The 16718-nt window shown below is 41.1% G+C and overlaps 1 pseudogene; it reads right to left on the bottom strand.

Moving 5' to 3' along the window:
- Positions 1-1582: 1582 nt before the first annotated feature.
- Positions 1583-16718, bottom strand: LOC111969529 (glucose-6-phosphate isomerase-like; annotated as a pseudogene).

The following is a 16718-nucleotide window of genomic DNA, read 5'->3' as shown; positions in this document are numbered from 1 at the left end:
TGGAAGCTAAGCTCCTCTATAATGTGTAATCTATGACAGATTATAGACAGAGCCTTTATCCTATGAAATTGTATAACAATGTTTCATTGACATTATATTCTGTCCATTATTATGTCTCTCTATATCTATCTACAGTTGAAGTTGGAAGTTTACATACACTTAGGTTGGATTTTTCAACCACTCCACACATTTCTTGTTAACAAACTATAGTTTTGGCAAGTCGTTAGGACATCTACTTTGTGCATGACACAAGTAATTTTTCCAACAATTGTTTACAGACAGATTATTTCACTTATAATTCACTGTATCACAATTCCAGTGGTCAGAAGTTTACATACACTGAGTTGACTGTGCCTTTAAACAGCTTGGAAAATACCAGAAAATAATGTCATGGATTTAGAAGCTTCTGATAGGCTAATTGACATAATTTGAGTCAATTGGAGTTATACCTTTGGATGCATTTCACGGCCTACCTTCAAACTCAGTGCTCTTTGCTTTGACATCATGGGAAAATCAAAAGAAATCAGCCAAGACCTCAGAGAAAAATTGTAGACCTTCACAAGTCTGGTTCATCCTTGGAGCAATGTTCCAAACACCTGAAGGTACCACGTTCATCTGTACAAAATAATAGTATAAACACCATGGGACCACACAGCCGTCATACCGCTCAGGAAGGAGACGCATTCTGTTTCCTAGAGATGAACGTACTTTGGTGTGAAAAGTGCAAATCAATCCCAGACAACAGCAAAGGACCTTGTGAAGATGCTGGAGGAAACGGGTACAAAAGTATCTATATCCACAGTAGAACGAGTCCTATATCGACATAACCTGAAAGGCCGCTCAACAAGGAGAAAGCCACTGCTCCAAAACCGCTATAAAAAAAGCCAGACTACGGGTTGCAACTGCACATGGGACAAAGATCGTACTTTTGGAGAATTGTCCTCTGGTCTGATGAAACAAAAATAGAACTGTTTGGCCAAAATGACCATCGTTATGTTTGGAGGAAAAAGGGGTAGGCTTGCAAGCCAAAGAACACCATCCCAACAGTGAAGCATGGGAGGCAGCATCATGTTGTGGGGGTGCTTTGCTGCAGGAGGGACTGGTGCACTTCACAAAATAGATGGCATCATGAGGTAGGAAAATGATGTGTAAATATTGAAGCAACATCTTAGAGACATCAGTCAGGAAGGGGTCTTCCAAATGGACAATGATCCCAAGCATACTTCCAAAATTGTGGCAAAATGGCTTAAGGACAACAAAGTCAAGGTATTGGAGTGGCCATCACCAAAGCCCTGACCTCAAGCCAAGAAAAATCTGTGGGCAGAACTGAAAAAGCGTGTGTGAGCAAGGCCTACAAACCTGACTCAGTTACACCAACTCTGTCAGGAGGAATGGGCAAAAATTCACCCAACTTATTGTGGGAAGCTGTGGAAGGCTACCCAAAATGTTTGACCCAAGTTAAACATTTAAAGGCAATGCTACCAAATACTAATTGAGTGTATGTAAACTTCTGACCCACGGGAATGTGATGAAAGAAATAAAATATTAAATAAATAATTCTCTCTATCATTCTGACATTTCATTTCAAATAGTCACACTTACCCCCACTGGTCAAAACTGTTGATCTCCCACATAACACCCTGGACAAAGATCTTGTGTTCATACATGGCTGTGAAACAAACAACACCATAYATTKTTACTGGGAGCATAACAAGTAAATACATTATTTCTATCAATATTTCAAATATCATTAGTTGTTGGTTCACAGGTCCATATTCAGCTCTTACCGATAAGTGCTCCCAGTGTGAATGGGTTCAGCTTCTTGAAGACAATAGAGTTGGTTGGCTTGTTTCCTTGGAATACCTTACAGCAGAACAAGAGGAAACATTTTAAAATCACACAACCTGTTTTACGACAGTTGTTGCATACTTGTAATTATACAGTGTTGCACCCTGTTTGAAGCTTCTTCCAACCTCATGCAAAACTTATTTTGTCCATTAAGAGGACACACGTCCCTATCAGAGCGACAGTGTCTGCCCTAGCAATAGACACACAATCTCCCCAGTATAATAACAGGGTTTAAGCCCATAGAAAGTCTTAGGCCGAACTGGGGCTGCAGTGGACTTGCGCCATGAGGGATCTGCTCCCACTCACTTTGTGTGGCAGAATGGTTTCCAGGGCCTCTCCTGTCAGGCCGCCRGCCTCCAGTTCCTTCTTAGCCTCCTCTGTGGTCTTTCCTTTCATCAGAGCCTCAGTCTGGGCCAGGAAGTTGGCCATCAGGATCTACAGACACAGAGGATACAACAGGTAAGGCATTATCCCATTATGACATTATCCCTGTGCATTATCCCCTGTATCACACAGCATGAACACTGCATAGGCTCTTTTGTCAGATAGACAGTAAAAGTAGGCATCACTTGAATAACTGAATGATTAGCTTAGTCACTGAATGGGAAGGTATTTACTCCCAGATCATTCCCACATACACCACGTCATTTCAATGTGGATAATTGGGTAATATTCGGTTGAGATGTTGATCAATTAGATTACAACCTATATTCACCCACTAAAAAAGACAGTCAGAAGTTTGTTGAATTTCCAAAGTGTTATCACTATGCTTTCAACCATCTGGATAAAACCATAACCAAATTCCAATGGAAAAACAATGTCTGATTTTTGGTTTAGTTGTCACCCAAGTGTCTGTCATTGCGCTTTCAACCATTTAAAAGCACAGCAAAGTTAAAATGGGAATACACTGACAGATATTTTGTTTATGTATACAACAGATTGTGTTATTACTGTGCTTCATCTAATAGCTGAACCAAATGATCTGGATGGAAGTTGAGACTTTTTAAAAGTACATGGTGCAAGTGATCAATGCGGTTTGAGATTCTATATAGATTATTACAGCAACATGCATGTTTTATATGATTACATACAGAAAGAAGAAATGTATGGATGGTTACAGTAACTTCATAATGTGGCCATGGATGTGTTACTAATTTTAAGGTTGAACGTTACATTAGTTTGTAAGAAAGCCTTAACTTTAGGCTATTTACTATATTACAAAAGTAGTACTGAATTATGTTTGCTTGACAATGCAACCAAATTTCAACATTTAAAGGAGATGTATCTACTGCTTGGATAGCTCCATCTGAGCCACTGTCTTAATCCCATTCTTTAACTTTTTGGCTGAGTTGGAGACGTCCATCCAACATATCATTTCTTAACTTGTCCACAAGTTAATAATAGGCTACTGTATTTATTGTATGTCAAAAGTGATATTGAATTGTGTTTGGTTGTCAACGCAACCAAATATCAACATTTGAAGGAGACTTATCTTCATTGTGGATAGTTCCATCTGTGCCACTGACTTAGTCTGACTTTAATTTTAGTTTGTCTACAAATGAATAATTGATATGCTGGATTACATCTCCATCTCAACCGAAAATCTAAATTAATTAAATGGGACTAAATAAAATAAATTCAAATTTCAAATGCACTTGAAATAAAGTTTGATTTGATTTAGTCCTATTCTTTAACTTCAATTTTTGGTTGAGATGGAGACGGGAATCCAACATATCAATTATTCATTTGTAAACAAGCCAGACAAAGTCAACAGCACAGATGGAACTGTCCAAGCAGAAGATACATCTCCTTCAAATGTTGGAAGCGTTGACAACCAAACAATTCAATAAAACGAAATATCATTACATTTGAAATCAACCACAGCTTGAAACCCAAGGCCTATTGTATGGTCTATTTTTAGTTGAATTCTGGGTTGAAATGAAACAATAGCTGTTTATTATTTTGAGAATGCTATATAGTCCTAAATAGCATCATTGATGATATATGAGTGGTAAAGTATGGTCACATTTCATTTGCTCTGTTAAACCTTCTCTTTGGAATGACTTGACAGCAACAGTAAATCTAATTCATTTTTAAGTGGAGATCTCTCAACAATCATTCTCACAATAGCATATTGGTAATTGTCCGTAACAAATATCATAGCTAAGCAGTGCTGGGCATGGTTAAAACCCTGGATAGGAGGTCAAAGGGTAGCTGCAGATAGATACATTCTCCAGTAGGAGGAGCTGCCCAGCCTATTCTTTTGAAGATCTGACATTGTTTTAAAGGTACAAATTCAACATATTTTAGATCCAATGTATTTTACACGTAGATTACATGTCACAATACGTTGACAAATTACGTTGAAACAATGTTGATTTAACCAGTTTGTTCCCAGTGGGTTGGTAGTGCTGGGAGATGTGTCCTGTAGGGGTAGCCTACCTTNTTGACAAATTACGTTGAAACAATGTTGATTTAACCAGTTTGTTCCCAGTGGGTTGGTAGTGCTGGGAGATGTGTCCTGTAGGGGTAGCCTACCTTATGGTGYTTACTTTCCCTGATGGGGTGCTGTGTCTGGGCAGGGATGAGGAAGTCAGCGGGGACCATGCGAGTTCCTGTGGAGGACACAGCAGTCACACTGCATCTGTGACTAATATAACATATTACTCTTCCATAACATACATACTCATCCATTTCAGCTGACCATTAATCAATATGTTGAAGAGCTTATGGACCAGTCAGCAACATTATTTGGGTATGAGTTAAGAGAATATGAACTTTCAAAAGTCAGATTTTAACTGGACAGTTACTTTAAGGAGGCAGTACCTTGGTGAATGAGCTGGTAGAAGGCGTGCTGTCCATTGGTGCCAGGCTCTCCCCATACAATGGGRCCGGTATGGTAGTTGACACGTTTGCCATGGATAGTGATGTACTTTCCATTGGACTCCATGTCACCCTATAGACATCACATGAATTTAACATCTTCGGTGTTCCGTTTCAGTTAAATTTAAACTAATACTAAAACAACATTATCATGCTATTTAACCTTGACTTGGTATGCACAGTAGAACACATTTCCATTTGATGAATACAAATCTGACAATATATGACCACATCCTACCTTCAGGGCAAGGACTGGGTGTTTTATTTTTTATATTTTTTATTTGACCTTTATTTAACTAGGAAGGCTAGTTGAGAACAAGTTCTCATTTACAACTGTGACCTGGCCAAGATCAAGCAAAGCAGTTCGACACATACAAAAACAGAGTTACACATKGAATAAACAAACATACAGTCAATRATACAGTAGAAAAAGTCTATATACAGTGTGTGCATATAAGGTAAGATAAGGGAGGTAAGGCAATTGACCTGCTATATTATAATTACTTCGCCACCATGGCCTATTTATTGCCTTAACTMCCTTATCTTACCTCATTTGCACTAACTGTATATAGACTTTTTGTTTTCTTTGTTCTACTGTATTATTGACTGTATGTTTTTGTTTATTCCATGTGTAACTCTGTGTTGTTGTATGTGTCGAATTGCTATGCTTTATCTTGGCCAGGTCGCAGTTGCAAATGAGAACTTGTTCTCAACTAGCCTACCTGGTTAAATAAAGGTGAAAAAATATATATATAAATAAATAGGCCATGGTGGCGAAGTAATGACAATATGGCAATTAAACACTGGAATGGTAGATGTGCAGAACGATGAAATGCTCAAGCTAGAGAAGTACTGGGGTGCAAAGAGCAAGATAAAATAAAATAAAATACAGAGGGATGATGTAGTTTGGATGGGCTATTACAGATGGGCTTATTACAGGTGCAGTGTCTGTGAGCTGCTCTGACAGCTGGTGCTTAAAGCTAGTGAGGGAGATATGTGTCTCCGAGTTTCAGTGATTTTTACAGTTCGTTCCAGTCATTGGCAAGCAGAGAACTGGAAGGAAAGGCGGTCAAAGGAGAATGGCTTGGGGTGACAGATGAGATATACCTGCTGGAGCGCCTGCTAACGGGTGGTGCTGCTGTTTGTAGGGGGTGGCTATGCTGGCATCGACGTGAGACTATGATGAGCTTGAGGGCGGGGCTTTACTTAGCAAAGACTGTTAGATGACCTGAGCCAGTGGGTTTGGCGACGAGTATGAAGCGAGGGCCAGCCAACGAGAGCGTAACAGGTCGCAGTTGTGGTAGTATATGGGGCTTTAGTGACAAAACGGATGGCACTGTGATAGATTGCATCCAATTTGCTGAATAGAGTGTTGGAGGCTATTTTGTAAATGACATCGCCAAAGTCAAAGATCGGTAGGATGGCCAGTTTTACGAAGCTTTTGCAGCTTGAGAAAGAAGATGCTTGTTGCGAAATAGGAAGCCGATTCTAGATTTCATTTTGGATTGGAGATTCTTAATGTGAGTCTGGAAGGAAGTTTACAGTCTAACCAGACACCTAGGTATTTGTAGTTGTCCACATATTCTAAGTAGAACCGTCCGAAGTAGTGATGCTGGACGGGCAGGCAGGTGCGGGCAGCAATCGGTTGAAGAGCATGCATTTAGTTTACTTGCATTTAAGAGCAGTTGGAGCCACGGAAGGAGAGTTGTATGGCATTGAAGCTCGTGTGGAGGTTAGTTAACACAGTGTCCAAAGAAGTGCCAGAAATAACAGAATGTGTCGTCTGCGTAGAGGGTGGATCAGAGAATCATCAGCAACAAGAGCGACATACTTGATGTATACAGAGAAGAGAGTCGGCCTGAGAATGAACCCTGTGGCACCCCCATAGAGAGCGCAGAGTCCGGACAACAGGCCCTCCGATTGACACACTGAACTCTATCAGAGAAGTAGTTGGTGAACCGGCGAGGAAATCATTTGAGAAACCAAGGTCGTTGACTCTGCCGATAAGAATGTGGTGATTGTCAGATTCGAAAGCCTTGGAAGGTTGATGAATAGGCTGCACAGTATGGTCTCTTATCGATGGCGGTTATGATATCGTTTAGGACCTTGAGCATGGCTGAGGTGCACCCATGAATGGCTCTGAAACCAAATTGCATAGGGAGAAGGTACGGTGGGATTCGAAATGGTGGTAATCTGTTTGTTAACTTGGCTTTCGAAGACCTTAGAAAGGCAGGGTAGGATAGATATAGGTCTGTAGCAGTTTGGGTCTAGAGTGTCTCCCCCTTTGAAGAGGGTGGTGACCGCGGCTGCTTTCCAATCTTTGGGAATCTCAGATGATACGAAAGAGAGGTTGAACAGGCTAGTAATAGGTGTTGCAACATATTTCAGCAGATAATTTTAGAAAGAGAGGGTCCAGATTGTCTAGCCCGGCTGATTTGTAGGGGTCCAAATTTTGCAGCTCTTTCCACATGCTCATCGGGATTTGGGTGAAGGAGAAATGGGGAGGCTTGGGGAGTTGCTGTGGGGGGTGCAAGGCAGTTGACTGGTTAGGGGTAGCCAGGTGGAAAGCATGGCCACCATAGAAAATGCTTATTGAAATTCTCAATTATAGTGGATTATCGGTGGTGACAGTGTTTCCTAGCCTCAGTGCAGTGGGCAGCTGGGAGGAGGTGCTCTTATTCTCCATGGACTTTACAGTGTCCCCATAACTTTTTTGAGTCTGTGCTACATATGCAAATTTCTGTTTGAAAAAGCTAGCCTTTGCTTTCCTAACTGCTGTGTATATTGGTTCCTAACTTCCTTGAAAAGTTGCAATACATGGGGGCTATTCGATGCTAATGCAGAACGCCACAGGATGTTTTGTGCTGTCAAGGGAGTCAGGTCTGGAGAGACCAAGGGTGTATAGATTTTATAGTAAATTGCCAAAGTAGACTGACACATTCTTCACTGTGTTACTTATGTTACACTCATCATGTCTTAGCTGTGGTAGTGTCTCTTAACCCTAGTAAAGGCTCTTACCCTGGTAGTGACTGACGGACCTGCTGGAAATAGGCAGCGAATCGGTGCATGTACTGGTCATAAAGGCAGCATGGCGTGGGCTCGGCCTGGAAGAAGTTGATGTACCAGACACCCAGAGAGCCAAGAGCATGGGAGCGTTCTGCTCCACAGGGGCTGTTTTGAAATGGTTGTCCTACAGGAACAAGAGGGGTCAACCTACACAAATTCATCTGACCAATAGAAAACGTTCCAAGTCTTTGGACAGTAGAAGAATTGGCGTGTATTACCATCCAGTGAGCCTCTTCTAGAAGCTTCTCAAAGTTGTCATAGCCTAGGGAAAAGAAAAGACCAGAGACTTTGAGTTTATACTAATATCTCCTTTTAACTGATTACAAAGGTTATCTACTCAGGTAGAGTACAGGCAGCTGATCAAAGCATTAGAATATCTAAACCGGGAGAATAAACCTACAACATAATGTACATACCAATGTGCAGAGCAATGGACAATCCAATACAAGACACAGGGAATAACGTCCACCAACCCACTAAAAACAACAACAATCTGGTTAGAAATGTGCACAAAATCAACAAACATTTCTTGAGCTTAATAATTTTCACAGTACAACTTTGAATATGCAACATGTTTCCCCCCCCCCCCCCCCAAAATGTAGTGACCTAACACCAATGTATTGTACCTGAGAATCGTATCTCTTACTCAAATTCCTTTACTATTTCAGTGCTGTGCATCTGGTCTATATATTGATATTAATTGGTGTCTGGTGGTGTCCTGAGAGGATTCAGAAACCTCGAGCACTACTGAAGCTTACGTAATTGAAAGTGACACAGAGACGGAGGAACTGTGCCAAACTCACTTGGTCCCTAGCTTGCCCCAGAAAGAGCCCCCTGCCTCTAAAAATTCCATACCATTGTCTTGAAACCTTAACATGAACCCTTATCCATCTGTGGTGCACATTCTCAGCCCACTGCAGAGAATAAATTCCCCATATTACACAGCACTTCATTTGGGTAAAAATATAATAAACACAGTGTGTAATAAGGTATAAATAGCTAGGTAGGCCTATATATGAAAAGGCGACCCCAACCTCTAAATATCTCACTTCTCATAATTATTTTCAATGTGAATGCCACCTTTTATCAGTAGTGTGCGTGGGTAAAATCCCGGGGAAGCCAATCCAGAAAAAAAGCCATATTACAACCCAAGTGTTGTGATAATTGCATTGTTTGCTCTATAATCTGTTAGTTCATACGCTATGACATCATGCTACACTATATAGGCCTAAGGCCGAGACAATAAGAAGACAGTGGCAGAATAAATCAACCACACATTTGTTCTATTACAAACAAAAAGAGAAACATCTATCCGGTGAAGTCCACAGAACATATTGCATTTTTGGACAACTAAACAACTATGATTTAGAACACAGAGAGTTACCGAGTTGTAAAGAAACAGGAGCTGCCTCCACTATTCCAGCACCATTTAACTTCAACATTTCAACAGCATCTAATCACCTATTCTTAGTCTAACACAGTGACATCTAAACGATACCAAAAACGATTTAGTCCAATCAACGTTACTAAATATGATGTGACTGTCCATTGTAATGATTCTCTGTGTGTGTGTGTGTGTGACCACACACATATATAATATTAATCACAGTTGAAGTCAGAAGTTTACATACACCTTAGCCAAATACATTTAAACTCAGTTTTTCACATTCCTGACATTTAATCCTAGTAAAAATTCCCTGTCTTAGGTCAGTTAGGATCACACATTTTATTTTAAGAATGTGAAATGTCAGAATAATAGTAGAGAAGATGATTTATTTAAGCTTTTATTTCTTTCATCACATTTCCAGTGGGTCAGAAGTTTACATACACTCAATTATATTTGTTAGCATCGTCTTTAAATGTTTAACTTGGGTCACACGCTTTTTCAGTTCTGCCCACAAATGTTCTATAGGATTGAGGTCAGGGCTTTGTGATGGCCACTCCAATACCTTGACTTGTTGTCCTAAGCCATTTTGCCACAACTTTGGAAGTATGCTTGGGATAATTGTCCATTTGGAAGACCCATTTGCGACCAAGCTTTAACTTCCTGACTGATGTCTTAAGATGTTGCTTCAAATATTCCACATCATTTCCTACCTCATGATGCCATCTATTTTGTGAAGTGCACCAGTCCCTCCTGCAGCAAAGCACCCCACAACATGATGCTCCGCCCCCCCGTGCTTCACGGTTGGAATGATGTTCTTCGGCTTGCAAGCCTCCCCCTTTTTCCTCCAAACATAATGATGGTCATTATGGCAAACAGTTCTATTTGTATTTCATCAGACCAAGAGGACATATCTCCAAAAAACGATCTTTGTCCCCATGTGCAATTGCAAACCGTAGTCTGGCTTTTTTAATGGTGGTTTTGGAGCAGTGGATTCTTCCTCCGAGTGCCTTTCAGGTTATGTCGATATAGGACTAATTTTACTGTGGATATAGATACTTTTGTATCTGTTTCCTCCAGAATCTTCACAAGGTCCTTTGCTGTTGTTCTGGGATTGATTGAACTTTTTGCACGAAAGTACGTTCATCTCAAGAGAACAGAACACGTCTCCTTCCTGAGCGGTATGACAGCTGCGTGGTCCCATGGTGTTATACTTACGTACTATTGTTTGTACAGATAGACGTGGTACCTTCGCATCTGGAAATTGCTCCCAAGGATGAACCAGACTTGTGGAGGTCTACAATTTTTTTCTGAGGTCTTGCCAGATTTCTTTGGATTTTCCCATGATGTCAAGCAAAGAGGCACTGAGTTTGAAGGTAGGCTTGAAATACATCACAGGTACACCTCCAATTGACTCAAATTATGTCAATTAGCCTATCATAAGCTTCTAAAGCCATGATATAATTTTCTGGAATTTTCCAAGCTGTTTAAAGGCACAGTCAACTTAGTATATGTAAACTTCTGACCCACTGGAATTGTGATACAGTGAATTATATGTTAAATACTCTGTCTGTTAACAATTGTTGGAAAAATTACTTGTGTCATGCACAAAGTAGATGTCCTAACTGACTTGCCAAAACTATAGTTTGTTAACAAGAAATTTGTGCAGTGGTTGAAAAATGAGTTTTAATGACTCCTGTCACGATCGTTGTTAGGTGAAAGAGAGGACCAAGGCGCAGCGTGATATAAATACATCTTCTTTTTAATAGAAGAAGAAACGAACACTAATACAAACTAGACARAACAACCGTGACGCTATCAAACRAAAGTGCAGACACAAGCAACTAACGTCAAGACATAGACAATTACCCACAATCTACCTAATGCCTATGGCTGCCTAAAATATGGCTCCCAATCAGAGACAACGATAGACAGTTGTCTCTAATTGAGAACCAATCCAGGCAACCATAGACTTACATAAACACCTACACTGAACACAACCCCATGAACTCTACAAAACCCCCTAGACAATACAAACACCCTAGACTAGACAAAAACATCCCCCATGTCACACCCTGACCTAACTAAAATAATAAAGAAAACAAAGATAACTAAGGCCAGGGCGTGACAACTCCAAACTAAGTGTATGTAAACTTCCGACTTCAACTGTGTGTGTGTGTATATATATATATATATATATATATATGTGTGTGTGTGTGTGTGTGTGTGTGTGTAAGTATAAAAAACATGTTGACTCACCCTACGACGCCAATGCCATCCTCCTCTTTTATGTTGCCTAAATGGTCTATGACAGTACACGCTTTTAGTTTTTGTTGTCCTAGGCTACCTAGCTAAAATACTTGCTCGCTAGCCTAACTTCCTTTCATGGGCAACGATATGCAGGCCTGCTAGTTAACATTACCATACTACATCTAGCTACATGTTGAGCTTCCATCCTCTCAGACCAGGGGCACAATGTATGAATGTATGGTTGGGTCAGTATCGCCGTTATAATCATTGACCAGTACGGAAAATTAAGTAAAACCACGAGTCCAAATCCCTATCTCCATCGATGGCTAATTTAGGAAAGGGATGATTTTACCTAACTAGCACAACGAGATACCACATTTAAAAAAAAAWTCTGTCAATAATGATGTTTGGCTTATGATGTGATTGGTCTGAAGCCAAATCCAAACTGGCTTCCCTTGACAATTTATTTGGTGCGCCAGGACGATTCACAGCTGAGCTCACTCAGTTTTGCTCAATGCTGATTGGCTATTATTTTATTTATTTTTCTATCAAGGGAGGCCAAATGCTCGCTGGCTTCCCTTGCATTCAATGCTACAGGTGGAAACAATGTCATACTCTTTCTGACCAGACAACATCAGATATACGCTAGACGTACCATGACTGCGTGGCCATGCATGCCTCCAACTCATCATCAAGTTTGCAAACGACACTACAGTGATAGGCTTGATTACCAACAACGACAAGACGGCCTATAGGGAGGAGGTGAGGGCCCTCGGAGTGTGGTGTCAGGAAAATAACCTCACACTCAACGTCAACAAAACAAAGGAGATGATCGTGGATTTCAGGAAACAGCAGAGGGAGCACCCCCCTATCCACATCGACAGGACAGTAGTGGAGAAGGTGGAAAGTTTTAAGTTCCTCGGCGTACACATCACGGACAAACTGAAATGGTCCACCCACACAGACAGTGTGGTGAAGAAGGCGCAACAGCGCCTCTTCAACCTCAGGATGCTGAAGAAATGTGGCTTGTCACCAAAAACACACACACACTTTTACAGATGCACAATCGAGAGCATCCTGTCGGGCTGTATCACCGCCTGGTACGGCAACTGCTCCGCCCACAACCACAAGGCTCTCCAGAGGGTAGTGAGGTCTGCACAATGCATCACCGGGGGCAAACTACCTGCCCTCCAGGACACCTACACCACCCGATGTCACAGGAAGGCCAAAAAGATCATCAAGGACAACAACCACCCGAGCCACTGCCTGTTTACCCCGCTATCATCCAGAAGGCGAGGTCAGTACAGGTGCATCAAAGCTGGGACCGAGAGACTGAAAAACAGCTTCCATCTCAAGGCCATCAGACTGTTAAACAGCCATCACTAACATTGAGTGGCTGCTGCCAACATACTGACTCAGATCTCTAGCCACTTAATAATAAAAAAAAGGATGTAATAAATGTATCACTAGTCACTTTAAACAATGCCACTTTATATGATGTTTACATACCCTACATTACTCATCTCATATGTATATACTGTACTCTACACCATCTACTGCATCTTGCCTATGCCGTTCGGCCATCGCTCATCCATATATTTATATGTACATATTCTTATTAATTCCTTTACACTTGTGTGTATAAGGTAGGTGTTGTGAAATTGTTAGATTACTTGTTAGATATTACTGCATGGTTGGAACTAGAAGACAAGCATTTCGCTACACTTGCATTAACATCTGCTAACCATGTGTATGTGGCCAATAAAATTGGATTTGATTTGACAGAGGGGCGCTGTTTCGTTCGCTCGGATGCTTTCTCCGGTAACATGCAATCAGCCTCTTGCAAATTCAAGGACATTTATGAAACTAAGAATAGACCAAAAATATTTTTTTCTTGGTCCATTTTGGGGAAGCCTGGCTTCCCTTGGCATCCATGAATACACACTGCTGCTTTTATACATATTACTTCTGAGAGCAAGCAGCTATCTTTGCTCCGACGTGAAAGGGCATGGCATGTTAGAGCCATTACCCTTTAAATACCAACAATGTAACTAAATGTAGCTTTCTGACCTTTGATGTGACCCAGCCTTTACAGTAACCTCTCCAAGGGAGAAGGTCGCTACCAATAATATAATACTCTTTGAGGGCAGAGCTGGAGAGGGCGGCTTCTGATTACCCCACAGCTGCCAGCCTGTGAGCCCAGGCACCTAATTCAGTCAGAAGTCTACGCTATATATAGCTGTTGCCTAAGTCCCCCCGTCAAAAGCCTGTGATTGCAGGAAGAGCACTGTACTACCCCCAATGAAATACACACATGACATTCTGCATCATCAGATAACATGCACTCACATCCCAGAAGCCAAACATGTTGTCAGGATCAATGCCAAAGGCCTTCACTAAGGGCTGCAGAAGAGAGGAGAAAGAACCAAATTAGAATGTTATTTTATTTTACAGAAACACATGCAGAGCATATCACTGCATTTATGATGGTGTGTTGCAAAAATAAGAACTTACGCCGGCAGTGGAGAGCGCCACAAAGTGCTTGGCAACAGCAGATTTCTGTAAAGAAGACAATGTTTAATTTAACATACTTTGCATTCAACCAATTTCCCTGTATTTTTCTAAAGGTAAAAAGGCTACCCACATCTTTAGCGTGCTCAATGAACCATTCCTTGGCAGACTCTGCATTGGTGATGGTCTCTTGGGTGGTGAAAGTCTGAAAATAGGATGAAAATAGGAAAGCCATTCAGACATAACTTTGGCTGCAACTCTACAGAGGCATAGGAGAGAAGGTACGACGTGGCATGCAGCACCAACTGATCCCTTTGTTTCAATGGAAAYGTCCATTGTATCAAACAACTGTTGCTGCTAAAGATGAGTGGAACTTTATGAGTTTCCATATTATCAGCTGTACAGTTTATTTGCTCYTTGTCAATGATTTTTTGTTTGTCTTTCTTGTCAATTTTTTAGGCCAATTTTGAAGACGAATATCTCTCTCTCAAGTGTTCAGACTAAACAATAAAACCAGTGAATGCACTGGTACGGTAAAGACAACCAAAAGCAGGCACCTTGGAGGCCACGATGAACAGGGTGGTCTCAGCATTGAGCTCAGCCAGGGTTTTGGCGATGTGTGTGCCGTCAATGTTGGAGACAAAATGCACACGGGGACCTCCCTTGGAGTAGTTCTTCAGAGCCTCAGTCACCATTAGAGGACCCTGGCAAAGAAGACACAACAAATACACAGTGATGGCAGAGGCAGCTTTCACACCTAATAGTGAAACATCATATTGCCTAGGTAAATAAAGGTTAAATAAATAAAAATATTGACACTTTAACAAATGATACGCAAGAATTTTACTTACCAGGTCAGATCCACCAATGCCGACGTTGACAACGTCTGTGATGGACTTTCCAGTCCAGCCCTTCCACTCGCCACTGCGAACTTTCTACACCAGACACAAACGAGTAGACCATTGAAAAAAGTGCCTACATAATTCAGTCAAATTGCATTTGTTATGCCTTGAATGCCACAGGGAGATAGCTAGCAATTCTATGTATAAACCGTACTGTAACTATTCAAATTGGAAAACACAAATGGTCTCACTAAGAGATTTGGAGGTTTGCTACAAAATTCAGACCCTTGGGTCAGCTCCCACTCACGTGGCAGAAGCCCTTCATCTTCTCCAGGACTTTGTTGACCTCAGGCATCACATCATGTCCGTCAACCATGATGGGATGGTTGGAGCGGTTCCTTAGAGCCACGTGTAGCACAGCACGGCCCTAACCAAACAGGAGGAGGAGAAGATACAGTAAGGACACACACACTGATATGCGACTTACAGCAAATGTATGTAGTGCCATTGATTTGTTTCAAACCAATTTCTGAGGAGGTGTCAGGTGTGTTACATTTGGCCATTCATTATCACAATGATAATAACATTGATAATAAACCACGCTCAGGCTAAAGCTCAGATAGGCACCTCAGTGAAGTTGATCTTGTCTCCATGGAACATCTTGTCCCTGGCGGCCTCAATCCCCCTCGACTTGCCCTAGAGAAAACATATATACATCTATTGGTGGGCAAATAGGCCTTCGATGTCAGGAAGGTTGATAGGCTACTGGAAGCACAGCAGAAGAAGACTGTTTTTGTAATGACTGTAGGTAAATGCCAAATACAGTATGGCTATTTGTAATTGCTGTGTTATTTGAATCATTATGATAGAGAAGCAGCGATTTACCAGTTCGACCAACATCTTCATGACATCCTCAGTGATGAGATTCTTAGAGTAATCAATCAGAATGTCTCCATGATCTGTCTTCAGCGTTGTGCTATTCAGACACAGAACATTTGACAGGGTGAGTGATCTGTTTCCACAGAGATCCTATTAAATGAGGGATTCTATATGTAATTCTGTCTGATTCTGGATTTAGGCAATTAACTCAATAACCTTTTGCCCACAAGTTACAAAATCAAACAGCCCTTTACCATGAAACAAATATAAATCTGTTTTGTTTCACCACAAGCATTTTGTAGCGAATTTGAGGGGTAGCCCAATCGAAACCTAAACCCACTYATTTATAATTCCAAGGCAAGCAGGGTATCCCAATTATACTGTTTGCTTGTGTATGTGGAAGTGCTTGTAATGCACTTACGAAGGTTAGGGTTATTACAATACAGATAGCAATACAGACAGACATCAGACAACAAACCCCCACACCACTAGCAGTACATGAAGGGAGTTCAGCCAGAAGTGCTGCATTTTTAATGGTGTGGAAGCCCATAAGCTACTCTGATAAAAGGCACATATTTCGGGGAAAGAGACAGTTGCACCTGAATGAATTATGTCACTGATGCAATAGCAAAGATCTCAAATTGTACAGTTGTTTTTTATTGGCAGTAGCATCTGTTCATGATGACACATTATGTGCTTTGTCTAAAGGTAGCCTGAAGTGAAGACAACATTTTCTAATGGACAGCATTTTAATTGAAATCACATGATACACTGGTGWTGTTATGTTTTTTTAGAATAAGGATACTGTGTGTATCTTCAACAAATTAACACGAACAATTTCAAAATAAGTCAACCATAAAGATACCTGAATTTGTGGAATCGCTCCTTGTCTTCCTCAAACATCTTCCTCATGTTAAGGTGCAGAGCATGTTCATGGTACCATTTCTCCAGTTTCTGGAAGGTTGGGTCGTGTGTGAGTCCCATGGTGCTAGAGGTGCTGGGCGCRGTCCTTTCAGCTCAACTACCCTGGTTGAGTGAGACTGTAAGGCGCGAGA

Source organism: Salvelinus sp. IW2-2015, linkage group LG10 (genome assembly GCF_002910315.2).
Source record: "Salvelinus sp. IW2-2015 linkage group LG10, ASM291031v2, whole genome shotgun sequence".
Classification (NCBI taxonomy): Eukaryota; Metazoa; Chordata; class Actinopteri; order Salmoniformes; family Salmonidae; genus Salvelinus; species Salvelinus sp. IW2-2015.
This window is presented reverse-complemented; position numbering and strand designations above follow the sequence as displayed.